An 11,037-nucleotide genomic window follows, 5' to 3' on the forward strand; every position below is an offset into this window, starting at 1 on the left:
ATAATATTATATAATATCATAAATACATAGGAAACTATACCATATTATAAAAGACTTTAAACAATTATATATTGTAAAAAAAACCTTTTTCCGGACATAACTTGACAAATATAAACAAAATGTACAAATTATATATTTATTTGGTAAAAACTTAATTGTACCAAGTAATTCTTGTTTACATCTATTCAAAATTTACACTTGGTTACATGGTACAGATATACAACTAGCATCGGATGAACAAAACAGAGATAAAAATGAAACATTATTGACATTTTAAGTTATCGAATTTAAATCAAAATGCACATCACAACATTGTACACGAGTACCTCACCTCCATAACCATTGTCAGCCACCGACCACCACCGCTCGTTGCCACTACTATCGTTGGCTACCACCACCACCACTACTACCATCAATTATACCTAATTTTTCATTCAAATTTGATACAAATATGAAAATTATGTACAAATATTTATTCTTTAATTATTTACTTTATTTGTGTTAATTATAACTATTATATAATATTTAAAATCATCAAATAACTTTTGGGGGTAACTTATCTAATTTTGTCTCGTGCAGTCCTAGTCGTACCAAACATCAGACATACTTCTGTTAATCTGTTATGTTCAATCCAGTCTTGTCCAGTCCTACCCTCTTGTTCTATCATGTCCTGTCATGTCCTGTCCAATTATGTCTGTGTACCAAACGCTACTTAAGGGTGCGTTTGGTGTCCAGACAGGACAGGACATGACAGTTGTTTAGCTTAGCATTTGGTAAGACTAAATAGGTCAAGTTAAATTACCAATTTACCCCAACGAGTTGTTTATATATTCTGATTAATTTATGTAATTTATCAGATTATAATAAAATAATTATATTTTTAAACAAAATATATCATTAGAAAGTTTTTGTCAAAACAATTATAATGACACAAAAATAAAAAGTTCATGTAGATTCTAAATTTTATTATCTCTTTTCTACATTATTTTTTTTTATCAATTAATGTATAATAAATTACATAAATTAATAAAAAAAATATAGAAACTGTATAAAAATAATATTTTGAGGAGATCTGTTTGATGTTTTAGAAGAGAATTATGTTTTATTTAAGATTATATTAGTAAAATATAAGTTTATTCTATAAGAATACAGATAAAGCATGCATATTCCATTTTATTCCTGCCTGTTTTACGTAAAAGTCATATTAAACATACATATTCCAATTAGTGTAACAAATCAAACCCTAAAGAATTTCGAGTACAACGTCAATCAGAAAGAAAACGTGGTTGGCATTTTTCTTGATAACACCGTAACAAGAACCACCTTTTCCTTACATAAAACTCATTTTAAAATTCTTATTTTATTTATTATTATTATCAGAGTAAATTACCTTTAAAATGCATATACTTTTATTTATCTATACTATATTATAAAGTATTTTAATAAAAACTTTTAAAAACTATTTTTTATGCATAAAGTATTGTATATTGATTCATATTATTTAAAATTCAAGATTACAAATAAATTATGCATTAAGTACAACTTATTAAAGCTCCATGTTTGAATTCGTGTAACTAATTACGGATAAACATAATCAAATAGAGGATAAACATCTCATTTTAAAATATAAAAAATCTAAAATATAATTAGGATAATTATCGAGTTCTAACAAAATAATTAATTATTATCTTTATAAGAAAATTATATTATCAAACCAAATATAAATTACTTCGTTATTGAACTTGAATTAAATTATAATTAAAAAATTACACAAAAAATGAGAAATTTTAAATAGTTAATTTGATACTAATATCGATATATTTTTGTCAAAATTTTATGATATATTCAAACTTATATCATATTCAAAAATAAAAACATCATCGCCTTTTCAAAATTACATAAAACCATATTATAATATCGACTGAGATAAAAGATAAAATAAAATATTAAAATCAAGATATATATCGATGCATTGTACGAGAACCCTTTTAGTTTATTTTAAAGTATACATTTAATTATTTATATTTTGAAAACATATTATTAAAAGGTTCTGTCAAAATATACGTATTTTTAAATAGACAATTTTCAAACTATAAATCAATAAACATATATTTTAAAAACACGTTTCTATAAAATAACATTGGAAAAAAACAATAAATATATTTAAAAGTAACATATTTTCATAACTTTTCTTATTATATGTTAACAAAAACGAGATGGTATTTTTGTTGCATGTAATAACTGTTCTATTAATTTCTAGATTGAAATGTTATAACTGGACTTATTAACCAGTTACCGATCATATTTTGGATGATATTGAGGTCGTGAACATGCAATCTACATTTGACAGTACCAAATGAACTAACAGATATACATCACTGAATTAGTGAAAATAGATTTAGAGATTTAGGTTTTTCCAAACAGGAAACCAAACTGGAATATTACATAAACCAAACTGGAATATACATCTGAACCTTTGATCACTTTTCATCTCATGCTCACTCATGAATTGCGTTTTAGAAGAAGGAATTCATCTGGTGTATCTTGGTGCACCTCATTAGTGTTGACATTCAATTAGAATTGATCCAGTGCAGAGATCTCTTCTTACGCTTCTTAATATAACTTTCCTTCTCATCGGAATCTAACCATATATAAAGTTTTATTCATTTCAAGCAGATAAAGTACAGCACATAGATTAAAATCAGTGTAGTCAGTAATTTACAATAATCAATGTAGAACAAAGTCGAAATAAAAAAAAAATGAAAACAGACAAATCATATGTGATTTTGCATTAAACCACATGCGATTACGAGATCCATTTAACGCAAGGGTGAGCAAGCGATTTGTCCAGGTGTGAATCACATATGATTTTAATGTAAAGTTATATGTAATTTCCCCGTTCTCATATACTATAAATAGATATGATGCATTCATGTATGATACATAGATACGTGCATACATGTGCGATATATAGATATGATGCATGCATGTACGCTACATAAATATGACGAATATACCCCCAAAGAGGTTAGTAAAAGTGGGACATTACATCCTAAACTGGTGTTTATTTTCAGAGATGTTTCAATCTTTTTGAAGGTCTTGTTACACTAAAAACTTTTGATTATACTGTAAAACAAGATAATAAAAATACATATATTTACATTACAGAGGCAATGAAATTCAATTTGTCTTTTGATAGAAATTAAAAAAAACACTGAGATGAGCTATAGTTTACATTCATTAATGAATGACCTTAAACAATATAAAACAAGTCCTTATTTCACCATTAATCAATAAATCATCTTTCAAAATTGAAATTTAATTGGTAGGGGTCGACACATTCAACATAAACTAAGGTGACTTCTGTTTTTCAAGAGGTATTGAAGTCTGAAGTTTGATTTTACTTCTGATTTAAAAGAGGTGGTGCTGAAGTCTGAAATTTGAATCCGTCAGATTGTTTATTTTTACGCCTGAAGTCTGAAATCTGAATCAATATAAACACGAACAAAGTCTCATAACGACTAGAACCAATATTCATTTTGCATTAATTGTGTCACCATCATCCCCTTGCTCGTTGGTTTGATCATACTCAGAAAATAACTCGTATAAAAGATATATTGATTTGAAGAGATCGTTTTGCAAAGATTGATTTGGATGGATCGGTAGCTTGAGACCGAGTGAGAGATCGATATGGTGTCTAGATCGTATGATTTGATAGCTAGAGATCAAGCGAGAGATCGATATGGTGTCCTCGTGTGCGAATAAGAACACATTAAGAGTTTAGACTATCACTTAAAAATTCAGAGAATTATAAGAGCTTTTTAGCTCTTATTTGAAAAAAAAAATCAAAAAGTCTGAAAATAAAAAGGTCTGACCGATTCAAACTTATGATGTATTAAGAGATTTTAAAAAAAACAAACAAACCCTAAAAGGAAATATGTTGCGGAGAAAAGAGCGTGGTAATGAGGATAGTCATACAATTAATTGGGAGGGGGTGAAAGGAGGGGGGAATGATGTTGATATATAGTGGTCGAAATGAGATGCACGTTCCGTATAGAGACATGAATGTGATTATCTACAAATAAAACAAACAAACAAACAATATATATATATATATATATGAAAGCGATCAAATAAAAACCACTTCAATTTGTAAAAACCGTAAAAACTACTTTCATCCGTCGTTAATCTTATGAAATTTTTATGAAATTGTTAATCTTGTGAAATTGTTTCATATAATACTTTTTTTGATGAAGTTATTTCATATATGGTTATGAAATTGTTTCATATACTACTTCATGAAATTTTAATGAAACTGTTTCATGTATTTCTCTAAAATTAAAATAATGAAGATGATAATATTCATGATTAAAACCCTCAACAATAAAAATGGTTAATCAACCTCTCATAATTACAAAAAAATGAACAAAATGAAAAATTATGATTGGTTGAATAAAGTTTTCACAATTTTTACAAATTGAGTGGTTTTTATTTGAACTCACCCCTATATATATATTCTAGAAATATAAAAGTGTAAAAGATTAATGTGTGTTGTGTGGTGGTGGGAAGGTGCACACGTTTTCCTTACGAATGATGATAAATCGAGAAAAATGTGAGATCCATTGGTAAGCTTCCCTCGCATCCACATGGTATTCGCCTTTTTTTGTTTTCTTTCCAATATCAACATTTTTTACCCTTAAATTTATTTCTCAAATATTTTTTTACATAAATTTATTATCTCTAAATCTTTTTATTTTTTTTATAAATTGCATGAAGAAAACTAAGTTTGCTTTCGTTATTATTTTTGGAAACCATAATTCATAACATTTATTTTGTACAACCATTTTTAATGTTATGATTCGTTTGAATAAATAAAAAGTTGATTCCAATTTGTTGCACTTTTTCATTTTTTTATCATCACATATAAACCTGTAAAAATTTAGTATCAGGAGGTGTTTGGTTAAAAGTATTAAGTGACATCTAATCCTATTTGATTCGTGTTACAATTTTGTAAATTAGATCATCGTACAACACAAACGGTTTTGCAACCTAGAGGTTGGTTCGGGTGTTAGTTTTCGTTGTTCAGTACATGTTCGGTGTGTTCTCGTGCCTCAATTGGGTTGTATCTGCAGACAAGCTTTGAACAAGCATTATTTAATTAATTTATAATATGATTAATAAATAATGTGAATTCAGGGATTTTTCTAAATTTCCTATAAACCCGTTTTTTTATAAAACACTTGTGTTTATAGGGACGCTTTTCAAATAGCGTCGTATAAAATACTTTTAGATATGACAGTTTTTGATTTGGTTCGATAACCTTAATGCCTAGCTGTCCTATAAAATCAGATTTATTTTAAAATCAGATTTATTTTAATGAATAATAGAAATTTTAAATAACGAAATCCGAAAAGTTTAAAAAACCTATGAAAAACCTAAAACAGGTTTTTTTCAGAGTTTTTGAATCATTAAATTGATAACATGTAACGAAAAGCTTAGTGAAAAATCACAACATATGGATGCTCTCATGAGTTAGAGATGAATAAAGTCTTAAAAACTAACTACAAGAGTGGTGCATGATTGGTTTGAGCATGGTTCCAAATGTCAAAAGTACCAGGAGGTCCCATGTTCAAATCCAAGGAGGAATAAAAATCCCCTTGTGGCCACGGAGGTTCAAATGCGGTGACTCTGGACTATCTGCAAAGCAAGTGGTCGTCCTGAGATTAGTCGGCTCACTTAGCGGGTTAGATATCCATGTTAATAAAAAAGGTCTTAAAAACTACATGAAAAAAATAAGTCAATCTTTCAGTTTTTGTAATAACTGTTAATTATAATAAGATCTTACTAAAACTAAACGTCAAACTCCACTAATAGCAGACATTCTATTTGAAATTATCAGTTTTTTTTTTTAACTCGTAATTAAATTACTTTTATTATTTATTAAGAAGTATTTTATACGAGCGACAAATAAGCAAATGACAAGTTGTAGGGGTTAAATTGTACAAATTGTATGCGTCGTATCAAACTTTACATGAATTTATGATCTGAATTTTATTAAACCATACAATACAGCTCTATTTACGGTTTTGAATTATACAACAATGGTTTAAACCACATAGCATAGTAATTTTTATTAATATATATATATATATATATAATTTATATTTTAACCTAATAATAATATTTAAATAAAAAAATATCTATAAGTCCACAAGGAGATTTTTATTCCTCCTTGAATTTGAGCCTGAGACCTCCTGGTACTTTTGATATTTGGAGTCAAGCTCAAACCAATCGGGCACCACCCTTATGGTTAGAACTCTATATTGCATGGACCACTATACTTTTCAATTTGTTTTGAATTTTTGACTTTAAGTAATCTGATGTAATTGATCGTACATTTCAGTAGATGTAAGTAGAAATTGCACCACATTTTGCGGTGCTGTTTTATTTTTACAGTTTGAGTTATATACGATTTGGTTTGTAGTTTTAACCTTAAACCACATGAAACACACCACAAACATCCCTATCGAAATGCACAAATAACGAATGCAATAACAATATCTTTAAAACACACGTTAAGGATCTATAGTTTGAAGATAATCATTTTAGTACCTAATTCGTGACATAATCATTTTACTTGGTAAAAGCGAGACAAGGATCAAGAGTCTTATCCGGTAAGTGAGGGCGGCGACTCTTACGACAGTAAGCGCTTAACGGGTAAATTGTTGTATACTATGTCGTTTTGATGGACTAAAATCTTACTCGATAAATACATAATAGTGTTAAATTTTACCGGTAAGCACTTACCAGATAAGTATTTGATAAACGACCCCTAAGATTTCAAATTCGTATTTCATATAAAAATAATTTCACAAAAACAAATAACCACGATACAACAAGCTAATGCATATAAAGGAAACTCGAATAAATCATGTTTTTTTTTTGTTAATGGTGATTTTAAAGTCAATTTTTATTTTCATAGCATATAATTTATTGTTGTTTTTGCTTTTAGATTTTAAAATTTATTATAGTTTTTTATTTTTGTTCTTTACAATTCATTGTTATTTTAGTCTTTCATACTTAAAACTAAGAGGATGTTTGATTCGTAGAATGATTTTTGAAGGAATAAAATTTGTCAAAAGAATTGGAATCTAGAAAGAATTGAAATGGAATGTTATCAGGTTTGACCAAGTGTTTGATTGACATGAATGAAATGTAATGATGAAAAAAAGACAAAAATACTATTTCTTTGAAGCAGTATATCATATACAAAAATATGTCAAATTAGTAATATGAAGCAGTAATATGATGTAGAAGCAGTAACAAAATCGAAGCAGAAATCGGAAAAGAAATCGTAAGGAGAAACCAAAGTATAAATTGTAAGCAGAGATCGAAGTATAAATCGTAAGCAGAAATCAAAACAGAAATTGTAAGAAAAAAATCGAAGCAAAAATCATAAGCCAAAATATGAAGTCGTAACATAAATCGAAGCAAAAATAAAAAATAGTAAGGGGCCGTTTACCTAAATGCTTACCCGGTGGAGTCAACACTACAATTTATTTTATTGCGTAAGATTGTAGTACATCAAAACGTATCCTATACAACAATTTATGGTAAGCGCTTACCCGGGTAAAAGTCGTCACCCTCACTTACCGGGTAAGACATCGCTCTTACCGGGTAAGATTCTTGGTCCTTGCATGTTCATCCGGTGAGAAAAATTACCCGGTAAGTACTTACCGGGTAAGCGTTTAGTAAACGACCCCTAACAAAATCGAAGCAGAAAACAGATGTAGTACGTTGGAGATAACAAAAATTGAAGCACAAACCGTGCCTGTAGTCTTTGATCGATGAAGAAGATGAAACAATCGTTCAAAATTGAGAGAAACCAGTGGTTCGATAGATTGGAAGCGGTAGATGAGAATGAAAAAGGTGGAATGAGGGTATTTTTGTCATTTATAAAATTTTGGATGTAATGTATTTCAATTCCATATCTTTTATGAAAGAGATCGTTTTGCAAAGATTGATTTGGATAGATCTGTAGCTTGAGACCGAGTGAGAGATCGATATGATGTCTAGATCGTATTATTTGGTAGCTGGAGATCAAGCGAGAGATCGATATAGTGTCCTCGTGTGCGAATAAGAGCACATTAAGAGTTTAGACTATCACTTAAAAATTCAGAGTATTATAAGAGCTTTTTAGCTCTTATTTGAAAAAAAAAATCAAAAAGTCTGAAAATAAAAACGTCTGACCGATTCAGACTTATGATGTATTAAAAGCTTTTAAAAAAAACAAAAGAAATATGTTGCGGAGAAAAGAGCGTGGTAATGAGGATAGTGATACAATTAATTGGGAGGGGGAGAAATGATGTTGATATATAGTGGTCGTAATGAGATGCACGTATTCGTATAGAGACATGAATGTGATTATCTACAAATAAAACAAACAAACAATACACACACATATATATATATATATATATATATATATATACACTATATATATATATACACTATATATATATGCTATATATATTTATACTATCTTATAAAATAAATTTATCAAAAATCTTAAAAACAATTTTTAAAACACAAAGTATTATACATTTATGCATAAAGTCTTAAAAGTCTTAAAAACAAATCATAATACATTAAGTACTACTACTTTATGCATTTAGTCTTAAAATCTCTTAATTTACAATTAAAATAACATACAGTGCAAGTTACCAATGCACATTATTATTTTTTCTTTTCATATCCCCAAGATACTTTTGACACATTTCACTCATACATCTATATCTTCTCATCCCCAGGGTGAGATTCAAACTGATATTCACCATGAGTTATTAAAAGTTCTTCTATTCATCTCACATTCAATTGCTCTAGAACTCTCGATCTCTTGATTCTTTGTTTTTGATGTAAATCGAACACATTTGTGGAGTCGTTTAAATATGTTGGATTTTATATTGGATTTTAAACTGTTATACAATTTTTTTTATCGATAGACTGTAATTCGAACCATAACTCTTATTTATTCAAATTGTATTAATATGTAAATATTAGAGTAACTTATATCATCATTAAATCTTCTATAATAAAACCAGTGAAACTTCAAAATTGTTAAAATTCACGGCTCCCACCGCATTGCGCGGGTACACAACTAATACAACTCAATTTTAACCGTCCATTTAATTTGATGAATATGTGATTTCATACAAGTTTAAATTGTTTCTAATATAAAATATTGATCATAATTAATGAACCCTAGTCATCTTTCATAAATATTCAAATCATAATAAATGAACTCTCATCATTTTCATAAATATCTCAATTGATTAAGTTGTATTGGTTGTACAAATATAATAAATTACATTTGACACGTCCTATATATATGTATATATGTGTGTGTATGGAAAAGATTTAGCTACAAACTTGAAAAGAAATAAAAATAAAGAACCAGATGTTAAATCAAAGACGTGATCGTTTTTTAAGTATAATTTATTTTACTTTAATTTCTTTTTACATTTCACTTATTTTTTATTTAAAAGTTAAGTTTTATATTTTTAAGAATGGTGGTTATGACCACTTTTTTAATTAAATTTGTTGGATCATCTCAATCTAACGATTTAGATGATTTTTCGGTTTTTTCTTTTTTCAGAGTTTTATTTAGATATCGATATATATAGAGTTTGTTTCAAATACAACCCATCGCATTTGTATAACCAATGCAACCCAATAAATTGAGATATTTATGGAAATGATGAGAGTTCATATATTATGATTTAAATATTTATGGAAGATATATGGTTCATTAATTATGATCAATACTTTATATTAAGAAACAATCAAAACTTCTATGAAATAACATATTAATCAAATGAAATGGACGGTTCAGATTGGGTTGTATTGGTTGCACAAATGTCAATGGTTGTATAATAACCAACCCCTATATATAAAAACCACTCAATTTGTGAAAACCTCATTCAACCAATCATAATTTTTCATTTTGTTCATTTTTTTGTAATTTTGAGAGGTTGATTAACCATTTTTACTGTGGAGGGTGTTAATCATGGATATCATCATCTTCATTATTTTAATTTTAGAGAAATACATGAAACAATTTCATTAAAATTTCATTAAATATTATATGAAACAATTTCATAACCATATATGAAACAAATTCATCAAAAAAAGTATTATATGAAACAATTTTACAAGATCAAACAATTTCATGAAAAAATATCATAAGATTAAATAATGAAACCGACGAATGAGAGTGATTTGTACGGTTTTTACAAAAGAGGGTGATTTTCATTTGATCGTTCATCTCTCTCTCTCTCTCTCTTTATATATATATATATATATATATATATATATATATATATATATACACACTAGAAGAGTACTCGCGCAATGCAGCGAGACATATCTCGATTTTAATGTTCTATTTTATTATTTGTTTTTGTCGATGTTATAATACGATTTTATGTGTTTTCAAGAAAACAATAATGATTTTATTTTTGAATAAAATATAAATTTGAATATATCATAAAATTTTGGAAAAAAATATATCAATGTTAATATCAAATCAATTATTTAAAAGTTCTATTTTTTTATGTAATTTCATTAATTTGAAATAATTTATTTTTGCTTTAATAATATAACATTTTATAAAGATAATAATTAACTATTATGTTAGAACTCAATGATTATCGTAATTATATTTTAGATTTTTTATATTTAAAATAAGATGTAGTTAATTACACGAATTCAAATATAGAGCTTTAATAAGTTGTACTTATGCAAAATTTACTTGTAATCTTGAATTTTAAGTAATATGCATCGATAAACAGTATTTCATGCATAAAAAATGATTTTTAAGAGTTTTTGTCAAATACTTTATAATATAGTATAAATAAATAAATAAATATATATATATATATATATATATCTATACTATATTATAAAGCATTTGGCTAAAACTCTTAAAAACTCTTAAAACTCTTAAAAACTCTTAAACCCTTTCATTCCTATCCGATT

This window comes from Cynara cardunculus, assembly GCF_001531365.2.
Source record: "Cynara cardunculus var. scolymus isolate 2C chromosome LG 8, CcrdV1, whole genome shotgun sequence".
Classification (NCBI taxonomy): Eukaryota; Viridiplantae; Streptophyta; class Magnoliopsida; order Asterales; family Asteraceae; genus Cynara; species Cynara cardunculus.